Consider the following 15,252-nt stretch of genomic DNA (forward strand, 5'->3'; position numbering starts at 1 on the left):
AACCTCACGCTGTAATGTTACCTCTTTCCCCACCTATTTATAAAATAGTGTGTTTTTGGTATGGTCCATAGTAATGATTGAAGAGCCTTGGAAATATGTCTGCTTGTTTATTGAAGAAACAGTATAACTAACTCTTCTTGTAAAGCCTTATTATTTTATTTCACAGAACAGGGATATGTCTAGGAGTGTAATTTGTGGATGGTCGTGTTTGTAAGACCAATCATTAAATACCAAATATACTTGTTAAGTCATCTGAACGTCTGCTAAAGTGCAGATATATAAAAAGTAAACAGCATGCATGTTATAGCTGAAAATTTTTGAGAAGGTGAAAGTTTCTTATCAGCTAAAATATGGAACAGAAGAATGACTCGTGCCTTGCTTTAGTGTCTGCAGCAAGTCCCCTGATGGGTGAAATAAACCAGAGAACCACAGTGTGTTCAACTTTGGATCATCTGACACTTTTAGCACAGAAAAATAATTTCAGAATATCAGCTTGTAAATTAAAGGTTTAGAAGATTTGCATGAAATGGAGGAAATTAAGTCTGTCCTTAGCAAAGACATCTGAACAATCTTTTGTTTTTCCCAAAAGTCACTTAGAAGGATTGAGAATTCTCAGAGCCTCTCTGACCAATGGCAGTAACTTAACGCAGTCCTCTATGTATCTGTGGATTTTTATTTCATTTTACATTTTAAGGCAAAGAGTTCTTTTTGACTAATCAGAATGGTGTTTGTAGGGCTTTTGAGATGAAGAATAATATATCTTGTCTACTGCTCTCCATGGTGGCCTGATAGGGCTGAGAGGAAAATATGTGAGATAGCCTGTCTTCTACCTGTGCCAAGCCATAGCTTTGGAAGTGGATTTTGTAAAGTAAACTGTAGGTTTAGTAAGAGTGTTGTTTCCCATTGATTAACTTAGCCTGTCCTTGTCATATTCAAACCTTCCCAAGGTACAAAGAGGTATGTAGGAAGGAGTCTAGAAAAGGTAATATCTTATTCTCCAATTCTGTAGCTTTTGTAGATTGATTAGAGGGAGAAAACTGTAGAAAATCAAGTAGAATTTGGCCTTGGGTCAATAAATGATATAAAAATGTGTGATCTATGTATGTACCTGTATGTTTCTCAAAAAAACGTGATAAAACCAAAATATCACTGGCTGGTCCTTATCCATATTCTTTTCATGAGAACCATCTGCCATGTGCAACAGAAACTTCCCACCTCCTTCCCCACTTCCTGTTCATGGCCCCCCGACAGCTGAGAGTAGTAGACTCCTTCAGCCTCTTTGTCTCAGAGCTAAGGTCATGGAGGCCCTAAAGTCAGCATCTAAGTAGTTCCCATTTCCAAACTAAGTGATACAAATGTTGAGAGTGGGGGAGCAACTACTTTGGATTATTAAACTAAGTGTTGGAAAAAATGAGCATGATTTCTGCTTCACCCCAGGATTTTATTAACATCCAGCTCCTGCTAGGCTGCTAGACAGATGGTATCCTGAGGTACCATTAGATAATGAAACAGGCATCTAACAAAGATGAACTAGGAAAAAAGATAGGCTCTCCAAAGAAAACAAGCAATTGGACGAGAGAAATAACTCTTTAGTGGGATAAAATCGGGTCACCTTTAGCCAAAATGGTGGGTAAGCCTCAAAATGTCCAGTTCTATTACCAAACTTTCCGTTCTGAGTATTGGATAGCGTTTGAATTTAAGCAAACTAAATGCTTGCACCTTGGGTAGAAAGGGCCTGAATCTTCCACTCTATTTTTCAACCTCATTTATCTGGGCCAAAGTAAAAAAAAAATCACATTTCATTCCAAGTTACCTGAGTCTTTACAAAAGAGCTCTTCCAAGAGAACTTTATGGACACCCGTGATTGTTCCCAATCTATTCATGATTTTTGCATTGGTAGTTATCTTTGTCCCCTTCTTGGAGATGTTAATGCCAAAGTTGCCTGAATATTTGAGTATTTTTTTCTTAATTTGAAGTATGAAAAGTATACAGAATAATTCTGAAGGTATTAAATAATTCTCTTTATCAGTATGTGTGATGATATCATTATGTCCAAAGAGGTTTCAAGAAATCCTTTGGAAGTAAGAGGTTAAATGTTTACATTTCGTGTGCTATTCGAGATCTTAAGGTTCTAATTAGCTTACTTTTTTTACTTTGTCTTTGGCTCATTCCTGCCCTGCTTTGTAGATAAATATTAGTAGCCCTGAAATGTTCCCAATGTTAAAAATAAGAAGAATCAAATGGGATCAAAGTCTGCACTTGTGTGCTGTCCATGGAAGGAGTACTGTCAGTCACAAACAGTTCACGCAAAATGCAGCAAGATATTTTTTTAAATGAAGTTATTGTTGTTCCCAGAGTAGGGATAAGTTTCTCTTGGTTAAATGAAATTGTACCATTATCAAATTACCAGATAGTAATTAGCACTGGTTCTCTGTGGCCACATTTTAATTCTTCATTAATAATAGGCCAGAAAAAGGCCCTGTGGTTTGCTTTTGTATGCATGGTCCCCTCCCGTCCCCTAGGGGGCGTTCAGTAGATGCCGAGGAGGCCTGTTCACTGGTCCACTCTATGCTGTTGGAACGCCTCTAACATGCGCTCAGAGGGAGCATACCTGATGCTGGGTTTTATGGAGAAAATTGTGTTAGAGAACGTAAAACATCATAAGTAACTGTTAATAAGATCTATAGACACCCAAAGGAGAACTTTAGTCTTTCCAACATCAGTTCAACCTGAAGCCTTTGAAAGGAGCACATTACCAAATGGCCACAAGCTGAGACCCCATCCGATCAAAGTCTCTGCAGGCAGATGGCCCATCATATGGTGTCTCCACAAGACTAGACAGTCTCAAGATTGCCCAGCAAGCAATGGGAGGGGACCACTAGCCTAGGATCTGTCTTGTTTATCTTTCACTCACATTCCTTTAAGTCTCCTGGGACTCTTAGTAAAAGGAAGCCAGAATATTGTCACTTGTCTGCTATCAGTTTCCCAATAGCCTTTGGATCAGTTGTGTACCGTACTTCCTTCTATGCCTGATTCCATTTTTCCTAAAAAGTATTGTGCCCACGTGAGCCTGTTTTCCTTAACACAAGTCCGTGAAAGCTTGGCTTCCTGTTTCAGTATATGTTGCATGGCCTGGAAACCAGGGAACAACAGCTGTTGCTATGATTTCTATGTTAAGTGAAAAATTAGATTTTGTAAAGACATCTTTTTTTCTTTTGGATCTACAGTACTTTTTTAAAACTGTCATTGTAAAACTGCTCTTAAAAATTAGGGGTTTTTAAAGATTAGTTGCCAAAGAGAAATTAGCTCTGTAATAGGAACAGTTATGTGGTGATTCTGGAACTTAGAGCTTCATTAATTTAAACATGGAAAACGCCCTCCAAGTTTGATTTCCCAGAGTTTCATAAAGCCTCTAAGCTCATGATTTTCATCACCTCTTTATCCACATGATCAGTTACCTCCATAGCCATTTGGTGTCATGCAAGGGGAAGGTGGTTAGTTTGGGGATTTGATTTTTTTCAACTTGCCGTGAGAAATAGAATAGGTGACAAAACCTTTACTTGTTAAGACAATTCAGCGCTTGAGCATCTCTGTCAGAAATGGAATGATGTACTGTTAGCCAGTTAGAATTATTTTATGTATTGTTATTATGTTTTGCTGATTTTTATATGAAAATATAATTATTCATTCTTGATCCCTGGAAGCAATCATTGTAATGAGGATCATTTTACTTTGAAAACACTTTCATAATAAAGATAAGTATTAAGAGTACAGTGTAAATGCCCTTTTCTGTAAGCACTACCGAGCTTGTGTTGGTAATATGTCACATCTTCCTGGATTTATCCTCACATCATCCTATGAGTTTCTTGTAAGCCTCCTCAAACCCCAGTAGTCGCTATGATTACAAAAAAGGATGTAATATTTATATGTTCCACATAATGTTCTATTTATATGTTATTTTGTCGAGAATTTAGCTAAGCTTCTTGATGGTGGTGTTGCCTCAGCAACCATTTTGTTTGCCACGCAGGGACCGTAACTTGACACTAGCCCCTCATACAGGTGCATGTCCTGAATAGCAGCCCAGAGTCACAAGCAAATGTAAGTCCCCAATATATGGCTTCAGCCCTTGTGATCAACAGTCTCTCCTGCCTCCCAGTGCTTGTATGCCTTATGCATCCCTTAGATAAGACTCCCCCAGGGGGCTTACCAAAACCTCCCTCTTTTTGGCTTGAATTGACTGATCTGGCCATAGCCCAGGGACCCCTAAAGCACTCCACGTGTGGACCCTGATAAAAGCATGTACCCCAGGTCCTGTTTCTTTCTCTCTGTCTGTACCCTGCCTTGACCTCCCTGTGTGGCCCCTTCAGGTGTGCCATATACTGCCCCCCAGAACCTGTGAATAATAAACCTCTCTATTTCAAGTTCTCTTGTGGTCTGTTGAACTCTGTTGTCGGTTCACCATCCGACACCCTGTGCTCCACTTAACAAAGGTTAATTTAACAAACTCATATGTGTGTGTGTGTGTGTGTGTGTGTATACACACACACACACACACACATAACCTATATCTATGTTATAGTATCTCTTTGCAAATTAAGATATAAAAGCTTCGAGTTAAGTTTTAGGTAGTACTTCATTCTGGAAAAATATAATTTATAAAGATATCAGATCAGATAGATCAGACTGTACTAATTTTTCCAAACTATAAAAGAGGCACTTAGGATGCACAACACACACAAGATTGTCTCTCAGAGTTTGTGCACTCATAGGAGCTTGGCTGACGGCATCTTCTCGGGGTCTGTGCCCCACTTTGTCAGACCTTCTCTCCCTCTTTGTCTTTCCTGTGTAACTCTGTCTTCCCCAGCTGCTCTTCTGCTTAAGCTTATGTCATCCCACATCTCAAGAGCCATAAAAATAGCACTGACATTCAACCAGACATGCCCACCACCAGCAGCATTATAAAAAATAAAGCAGACGGCCTATTAAAAATCTTACAAATATTATAACCACCCCCAGCAACATTCTGATTCCAAGCATGAGTTATTGTAATAAATTAAACCACCAGAATTTCTCTGAGGTACAGAAAGGTAGACTATAAGCAAATGCACCATTTGGGGAAACCAAGAACTCTTCCAGTTCTGTTAACACAGCAGAGTCTAACTCTGCAAGCGTCTCTACCAAATAGCCATGATGCAACTCAGCTTCTCTTGGGCCCCCTTCCTTATTGCTGGGCCACATCCATCCAAGGCACATGTGATTTCTGCCCCCTAATTCTCTTTCTACCAACCCTGTACTTGCTTCACCTGGACCAGGGGCAGCAGTGTCCACAATGGTGAAAGATGGCAGGACAACCCAACAGCGGGGTCACGCACCAGGATCTACTAGGGTGCAGGGTGGTCCCTCAGAACTAATCACCTCAGCGACGAGCCTGAGGACCACATCCTGGATTATCCCCGAATCCGCTGTAGCATGAGGAGAGAAAAGTTACATCATTCCTAAACACTGTAGTTTAAGAATTATGTAAAGTGTGTTTCAGAGTCCAGGCAGGAAACAAGTCACTAGTAGATGTTTGAGTGGAAGAAACTTCAACCGAAGGACTGTTTTCAGAGGCCTGGGCAGGACTATAAGGTCAAACTGGATGGTAAGGCACCCAGAGGCCAGCAAGCATGGGAAGCTGTTAGCCCTCTGGGCTGTAACCAGAGGCCAGTGGGAGGGGGTGGATGGAAAAGCTGCCTTATGGGAGCTGGAAACTAGGATGGGGAGTCAACATCTCTGACATCTCTCTCTTCCTGCTTTCTCGTGCCACCACTGGCTGAACTCAGCCAGAAAGCTGCCACTGGGCACCCAGGGAGATGTGGGTAGCGGAGGTCCACCTGCCACGTGTAGAGCAGAGATCTGGTGGGAGGGGGGGCTGGAGGACAAACAGAGTAACCAGCATAAAGCTGGTGGTGTTCCTGGAGCCTCACCTAGGGCCTGGCAGGTAATAGGGCACAGAGAATGTTAGCAGAATGAACGAACCCGCTTAGGAGACTGCTGGTGAGATCTGAGCTGTCAACAATAACATTCCATCTCTTAGGAAACAAGGTGAGCATGAGATCACACTTTTTCTCCAAGTCTTTCTGAACTTGGCATTTCCCTGTGTGTGGGCCACCTCCTCTCACTGGTGCTGGGGACACAGAAGCTGAGGGGTTTTGTGGCAGGACTCAGGTAAGGGAAGCCACCTGCAGTACCAGCTTCCCAGACCCGGGCATGCAGGGCGTCAGCGGAGAAAGATGCAGGCTAGAGAAGTGTCTAGAAACAAACAGAAGAACTGAGTAGAGAGGGTGTTGAAGAGCCGGAGAATTAATCAAATGGAATTGTGAAAAATATGGGGTGAGAAGGTCTAAGCACTGGGGCTCGTGACTTGAGTCTTGAAGCAATTCTTTAGGCAAGAGTTTTGTTTGTTTTTTAATTAATGAGTAATGAATCTATTGGCCTAGCCAGAGATAACTTGAACACCAAAGTCTCAGGTTCCTGGCTGCATGATTCAATCATTTAAAAATATTTATAGAGAGCCCTTTAGGTGCCAGGAATTGTTGCAGGCACTAAGAATAGAAGGGTGAATAACACAGATATGGTTCCTGCTTTCATGGAACTTCCAATCTAGTAAGAAAAGGAAAAAAGAAAACAAACGAGGAGCATTAGTTTGCTAGGGCTGCCATAACAAAATATCACAGACTGGGTGACTTAACAGAAATTTATCCCCCCTGCAACCCCTTTCTCTACAGAGGATAGAAGTCGGAGATCAAGGTGTCAGTAGGGTTGATTGTTTCTTTGGCTTGCCTTCTCACTGTATATTCACATGGTCATTTCTCTGTGTATCTATCTGTGTCCTAATCTCTTCTTTTAAGGACAGCAGTCATACTGAGTTAGGGCCCACCCTAAGGGCCTCGTTCTACCTTAATCACCTCTTTTTCTAATCATCGATGAAATTTTTATTATGTTAATCTCCTTTTTCCAACAAAAGGGAAAAAAAGTTTCAAGGGTATCATAATTTGGCAAAAAGTTAACATCCTCCATCTTCTGCAATGAACACTGATTCATACACGTAATCTATTTCTGGGGCTTTTAGGGATGTGTACATAGAATGCATAAATGTGAAAGGTATCTTAAGGCCTCTTTAAAGGCCTCACCTCCAAATACAGTCATCTCCTGAGGTATTAGGGGTTAGGACTTCAACATGAATTTGGGGGGACACAACTTAGCCCATAAAGCATGATAATTTCACATAGTGACACAGGACAAAAGTAAAGAAGAGACAAAGTGATTGCATGTCTGCCAGGGCTCTTCAGACTGGGTGGTCACAGACAACTTCCAGACAGGTGATTTGGGCTAAGATGTAACTGACAGGAGTGGCTGGAGGAAGAACTTGGGCAGCTGCAGACCAGGCAGCAGGAGCGTGAAACACCAAGCCGCTGAGGGAACAGGCTTGGAAGTTCAAGGAGCACCGAGAAGGCCAATATGATGAAGCAAGATAGACAAGGAGAGAGCAAGTGACGACATTGGAAAGTTAGGGAGGGACGGGTCATACAGGGTCTGTGTTCCAGGGTAAGGAGGGCAAGTTTTAGGATAAGAGTAATGGGAAACCTTTCAAGGACTTAAGCAAGAAGTAGCACAATCTGACATGTTGTCTTTTTTTTTTTTTTTTTTTTTTGCGGTACGCGGGCGTCTCACTGTTGTGGCCTCTCCCGTTGCGGAGCACAGGCTCCGGATGCGAAGGCTCAACGGCCATGGCTCACGGGCCCAGCCGCTCCGCGGCATGTGGGATCTTCCCAGACCGGGGCACGAACCCGTATCCCCTGCATCGGCAGGCGGACTCTCAACCACTGCGCCACCAGGGGAGCCCCATGTTGTCATTTTTCATGAGAAAAAGAACATGGGCTAAGTAATGCCCATCCTAACCATTACTGGAAAAACTCCAACTTCGAGCGAGTCAGCAGCGTGTGCAGGGGTGTAACGGGCATCACATGACAAGGCACATGGCCATTGGAAGAAATAAAGGACTAAGCATTGCTGAGGATTCAACCCATAGGTGACAAAGTAAGTCTGGACAGAGAATGAGAGGTGGAAGATTTTACTGTAAGGATGCTGACCTGTGGGACAGGAAAAGCCTCCAGTTTCCTTTAAGGAAAGCAGCTTGAAAAAATATGACACTGGCAATCATCAGCCAGAGAGAACCCTGGTGGGGAGGGCAAACTTCCTGACTGAATGTAGTTCTTTTGTGTTGTCAATGTTAACACATTTCTTTGTGTAGTTCAAAGGCATCTCGTGGACTGCAAATTGATGGATGATCACAATTTCCAAAACACCTCCCTGAGGGAGCCGAGCATCCAACAATAACAATACTTGCTGTTTGTACATTTCATAACTGATGGTAGCGTCTGAGCTAGCCTGCCTGGTTTAGCACAGCACTCCCCAGACAGGGAAGGCGAGCTGCGGAAGAGAAGGGACCTCTTAGGGCTTTCTTACTGTGTGCAGGCATCATGCTAAGTGAAGAACTATCTCAATCAAACCATCCCTGAAAAGGTAGATACACTTGCTTCTTGTTACTCACTGGAGTGATGTTCTATAAACTCAGTGTGAATCATCGCTCCTATGAGAAACACAGGGCTGGGTTCCTGTGAGCCTCTGTTCACAACAGTTTCATCAGCTGATCAATACATAACTTTGTTTTACACTTGCTTTTGTTTAAAGACACTTTTATGTAATACGTATTGTAAATTCATCAACACTGAACTCACAGCTAGAAGCACCGAAACATATGCCTGAACCAAGCTTGTACGAGCTAGGTGTGAAATATTCTGGAATTTTGCAAACTGGTTATTAAACAGCCATTATTAAAAATTATATAAACTTACAATTTAAAATTATATTTTAAAGTATAGGTAATACTCAAAAACATCCCTTTCTAATTATTTGCCTACATTTTAATATCGCCTATGCTCTTGAAGTAAGGTGGGAATACTATATGATGGTGTGCTATTATGCATTTCTTCCTGACCCTATGTTCAGTGACATTAAATAGGCAGCTTGATATCAGCTGTGGTGGAAGTATTTACTCTATGGCAATGGGCAAAACCTGAAAATTGAGATGTTTGTTCGTTTGTTTGTATGATCCAGTTGTTAAATATTTACCAGCGCGCCACAATCACCCACAATTTATAGATGCAGAAACTAGGACTCAGAGAAGTCATGGATCTGTCACCCAGCTATCGAGCAGTAGAGGTGAGATTTGACTCTAGACCTGAGTGATTTCAAAACTTATACCTATATCTTCCTAGTACATTACACTTCTTCCAATATTTGTCTTTGTTTGAAGACTTGGGATGCCCAGCTTTCTACCACATTTGAATTGTCCATTGGCTTTTTCTTATTACCACCTTTAATTTTTCTTACAGATTTCAAAATTTTACCCCTGTAGTTTTCATCCCTGTTTTCCCTCTTTTCAATGTTATATTGTTTAGTGCTCTCAGCTACATCAGGGGCCCTTCTTAGGGGAGATTCTCAATAAACCTAATACATCAGTGATTGAACTCAATTTTCCAAGTTCACTGCATCTTTCCAGTTCACAAGGCACAGACATCTTTCCCCAACCTAACCCTGGGAGCTTGTAAGGGCAAACATATAACACAGAACACATAACACAAACATATAACACAGAACACAGGTTTAAAAGGAACCAATTCAAACAGTTCAATAATTCAACACATTGCAGGTTAGAAGGATAGAAGATATCTAGGTAGTGAAACTAGTTATTCAGACATCTAGGTTTTAAGACTCGGCTGAGAATCTCATAGGGAAGTACTCCTAAGGGTGAGTAGGGATGGAGCTAGAGAGAGAGGAGGTTATAGGAAATAAAAGGGCGATTACCAGCCTTCCTTTTTTGAGTTGCAGCAATTAATTAGATTATCAGGATTAAACTCCTGTTTCCTATTAGTTTTATTGACCCAGGCTACTAGTAACTACCCAGTAAGCCAGCCAGCAAGCAAAGTGTAAGGTGCCAGGCCATTTGGAGCCATATCACCAAAGATGAGTTCAAAAGGGTCCCTAAAGTTTTTAAAAGTAATGCGTGTTTTTTTCTCTCAGTTGAGGGCACTAGATGGTTCATAGAACAGAGCCCTGACATACTGTACTTCCAGTGCTGCCATTTCTTAGTTACACCACTTACAAGTCATTTCTGAGCATATATAAGACAATTTATGCCATGCTAGCTAAAAACACTACAATGCTAATGAATTCAATAAAATTCACATCAATATTAAGACAATACATGTCTTGAGCACGAATTCTCTATGAGGCTTTCTGGTAGGCATCGTGAGAGATATAAATAAGACAAAGGCAAAACTGCTGAATTGAAGGAGTTCTCAATCTACTTAGAGGGGCAGGGCACAAGCAATGGTTATTTTAATGGGTCAGGTAGCTGTAAAAGAAATAACACTTGTTCTAGTATGCAGATCAAACTTTAGGATAAAGGTAAAATGTTTTTGAAAACTGTAATTACTCTACATATATAAGACATTATTATCGTCATCATATAAAATACAGTGTAGTATAGTCATTTCCAGAAAAGTTCAGAGGAAAGGGAAGTTGCTTAAGGATCAGATAAGAAAAGGTTTCAAGGAGAAAGCCAACAAGAATGGATAGGATTTGGACGAGTCAAGTGGGAAGAGGAAGGGCATTTGAGACAAAGGGTATAGGAGAACCAGTGAGTAAGCCCTTAGCAGTGCCCCCTGAACCCTGTCACCTCTCACTCCATCCTCATCCCTCCCCATGGCCTCTCTTGACCTAGTTCTCAAGTCCATAGCCTCGGAATGTGCTCTGTTGTGTTATCTCTCTGGCATTTTGGCCATACTACTCACTCTGCCTAGAAGGCCGTTTCCCTCTTCCCCATCCAGCTAACTCTTGTATGGTCCTCCTGTTAGAAAGGTGGAACGTGGTACTCTTCCTAGAGGAGAAAAGGTGCAACCATTTTAACTCCATCAGGGTGCTTATCACACTACCTTCCTCACTTGATTGTAAGCATCTTGGGGGCAAAGACCTTGCTTTTTACATCTGGATCCTTAGCCACCACGCTTGCTGCATAGTAAGCACTCAATAAATGCTTGTAGAATGAATGTATATATTTACAGAAATAGGAAATTCAGGAAGATGAAGATGCTTTGTAAGGGAAAAATGAGCTGATTTTCACATTTTGCATTTGAGCTGATGTGAGCCCATTCATCTGGAAATGTGTGCCCAGAATTGGAAAGATGGGTCTATAACTAGGTACCATTATTATTTTCACTTTTTCAGATAGAGAGACAGATGCACAAAGAGGATAAGAACCTTGCCAAAGTCTCAGAGCCAGAAAGCAGTAATGCAGATAACTTAGTCCAAGCTCTGAGTTGTTCCCCTGTTGCCTGCTGAAGCAGAACTTTGGGAAATGCCCAGAGTAGACGGATACAAGGAAGAAGATAAGCCAGGAAAGAACTCACTGGTAACCAAGATAGAAAGAAATACAATGATGTTAATGATAATGATGACCTTCCCTTCTGCCTCTTTCTCCCTTCCTTTCCTTCTCTTCCTGACCTGTTCGGTCCTAACGCCTAAGATGGGACAGAGCAGGGTGATGTCTGTGCCAGGTGAGGGAGACATGATGGCCCAGAGTTGGGTGCTGGAGGCCAGATGGGCTTATGGACATTTCTGCAGAGGGAGGACAGCACCGCATGGAGAACTGGAGGTGGATGGGTGAAGAGGGTGCCCATACAAGGTGGGGCCCAACATAAGTCATTGAGCCTGAGCAGCAGGATGAGGGCATCCCCGCAGAGGCGCAGCCTGGCATAGAAAGTCGGAGTGGCTACAGTGGGAGACTGGTTACATGCAGGGCAATTGATCAAATATATAATATATTAAGGATAATGGGAGCCACTGTCAGAAAAGGGAATTACAAATATGGAGGGGGAGAAAACTGAACTTAGTAGTATTGGATTAAAATTATAAATACAGGGCTTCCCTGGTGGCACAGTGGTTGAGAGTCCGCCTGCCGATGCGGGGGACACAGGTTCGTGCCCCGGTCCGGGAGGATCCCCCGTGTCGCGCAGCGGCTGGGCCCGTGAGCCGTGGCTGCTGGGCCTGCGCGTCTGAAGCCTGTGCTCCGAAACGGCAGGGGCCGTGGCAGTGAGAGGCCCGCGTACCGCAAAAAAAAAAAAATTATAAATACATGGAGAAGTTGATTTGTGAACTAGGTGCCCACTTCTCCATTCTTTGGCCATTGAATAAAGCTTGTGTTGTTCCAGCCTCAAAAAAAAAAAGAAAGAAATTATAAGTACCCATGTAAACTCATGGTTTTCAATATATAGATAGATATCAAGATAAATATAAATATATAATGAATATATCAAATAGATATCAAAATAAATATAAATAGATAAAAAAATAAATGTAAGTATATATCTGTGTATATGTGAGTGTATTTATATTCTACATTCCCTAGGTGTCCACCTCAGGGTCTGGAACCAGTGACTCCCCAGTGAACACAACTAGTGCCCCAGGTCTTGGTCTCTAAATCCATCCTAAATCCATTCTCCACTGACAGGAACCAGGGCTCCATGAAGAAGCGGCTAAATCCAGGGCTGGGCAGGAAAGCACAGACTGGAATATGGAACATTGTGTCGAGGCAGAAAGCAAGGAAATGCTCAAAGAATGATGGGAAAATGGTATAAGGCACAGAACCAAGTTGATGGGACTCTCACTGGCCAAAGTTAGGACATTCTGTGCATCAAAATTAATAATAGTAACTGATTATGATGCATTGAATAAAATGGGAAACTGAGTTCATATACATTAGTAAATGAATAAACTGAAAGTTTGATGAGGAGTGAGGTGTTTGCACAGTTTCAGGGTACATCCCTGCAACATGTTTATTAACCTCAAAGGCAAAAGTTGTAATTTTACAGCAAAGAAGCCTGGCAGACACCATCTTAATTAAGTAAATGCCATCAGTAATGGTACAAATGGAATCTTGAGTCACTTGATTGGATGCAATAAGAAAGCAGAATCACTTCTGTTGATATTCCTGCCAAGAGGAATCATATATATGATTAGATGCATAACCTGAATCTCATCATGAGCAAATATCAGATAAATGCAAATGGAGAGGAGTTCTACAAAATAATTAACTGGTAATCTTAGCTCAATGGCATGAAAGTCAAGCAAAGACTGAAGAACTCTTTCAGAGTGAAGGAGACGAAAGAGACTTGACAACTGGGTGCAATGCATGATCCTGAACTGCATCCTGTTGCTATGGAGAACATGATGAGGACAATGGGTGGAACCGAAGAGTAGATGGTAGTAGTGAACCGATGTTAATTTCCTGCTTTCCATGGTTGTATTGTGGTTTTGTTGAAGAATGTCCTTGTTTGTAGGAAATACACACTAAGATATTAAAGTATGGAAAAAAGAAAAAATTCTGTGTACTGAACTTGAAATTTGTCTGTAAATTTGAGATAATTTTTAAAATCAATATATTTGTTTTCAAAACCCTAACAATGTCTCAAGTGAAATTTTCAGATATTTAGTTGCAGCAAGATCACTTTTTAAAAATGAGAATGCCATCTTTGAGTTCCAAGAGCAATAAAGCAATACAAACTGTCTCAGCCACTTAAAGTTAAGTTTAGAGAAAGAAGAAAATACATTAGCTAAAACTTCTTGAGAATTCTAAATTGTTTAAGTAGAAGAGTCATGTTAGTTTTTTGCAATTTTTGAATTATAATAGTTGCAGTTTTCAATGTTTTATGTGTATAATACAATCATCTTCAATAATGCCTTACTTTATTTGGCAAAAATAAATTAGAACGATAATGATAACAGTAATAGTAAACAGCTAGTGTTTATTGAACATTTATTATGTACACTTTGCTATGAGTTATGTGGTATATCACTTCCATCTTACCTATCAGGAAATTGAAGCTGAAAAGGGTTAAGAAATTTCCCCCCAAATTAGCATATTAATGTATAGTACAGCCAACTTTTAAAACCATATTGTTCATGCTCCAAAGCCTATACTATTAATTCCTGCCCTCTAGTGCCTCCCATGGTGGCCCTAGAGAAGGGAATCTTAGGGAAGATATCAGAAACCTAGGCTTCATTCCAGATCCAACCATTCCTTCATTGTTTACTCCCAATCCAATTCATCACTGAGTCGTCCTGGTTCCATTTTAAAACTCTATCCTTTCCTCTCCATGTAAGTTAAGGACTCGCCATTTTTCTCCTGGTTCCTGGCAACAGGCTCCCAGTCTTTCTGATCCTTCTGTCTTCCTTTTCTAGAGCCTCCATACTGCTGTCAGAGTGATTGGTCTGAAATGTGCATCTGAATATCACAAATATGCTTAAAATCCTACGTGGAAGAAGACCCCTGTGTGGCTCCAATTACCTTTGGGTTAAAGTTAAAACTTGGCACCTAAGGCTTCCCATGTCTCGTCTCTGAGTATCTCTTCAGCCTCAACTATAATATAAAGTCCCACGCAAACTGTGTACTCAAGGAACTCTTCTGAATACAACAACACACTCTCTTATGCACAGATAATTAGTATGTGCCCTTGAAGCATTAGCAAGAGTGACCGTCTCTTGCCAGCATTTTCTGGCATTCTCCCCTTCCCCAACCAAGCTGAGCAGGGTATGTCTTTAGAGTTCCCATCACATTTCTGTAAAGACCTCTTTCATATAACCAATCACAATGTAATATAACAGTCCTTCATCACACTGAGCTCCTTGAAAGAAGGGATTGGAGTTTATTTGTCTTTGTCTTTGTCTTTGTGTCCCTCAGAGTGCCTGGATCAAAGAGGGGGCTACATCAGACCTCACTGAATGACTGAAAGAACAAATAGGCATCAATGAATTATCACTCGTACAAGATGCTTCCGAGAGGCAAAAATGAAAGAAACGGTGATTTTCAGGAGAACCATTTCAGAAGCATTGCGGGAGAAGCTGAATAAGGGGTTAAATAATTTGAGTAAGAGGACAACAGGGGAAGATTTTAAACAAGTACACAGAGGGCTGGTTGACTGAACCTAAGTGCTGAGTAATCCGGTTTATATACTGCATGCCCTCAGTCTCAGGGATGAGCAATGGCTTTAAAAATTTGTTTATACTTCTGACTAGGTAATGCAAGCACATCATATAAAATTCTAAATGTGAAAAGGGAAATAGTAAAGGTCTTCTTCCTCTCCACACCCA

Source organism: Lipotes vexillifer, unplaced genomic scaffold (genome assembly GCF_000442215.2).
Source record: "Lipotes vexillifer unplaced genomic scaffold, Lipotes_vexillifer_v1.1 scaffold454, whole genome shotgun sequence".
In the NCBI taxonomy this organism is placed as follows: domain Eukaryota; kingdom Metazoa; phylum Chordata; class Mammalia; order Artiodactyla; family Lipotidae; genus Lipotes; species Lipotes vexillifer.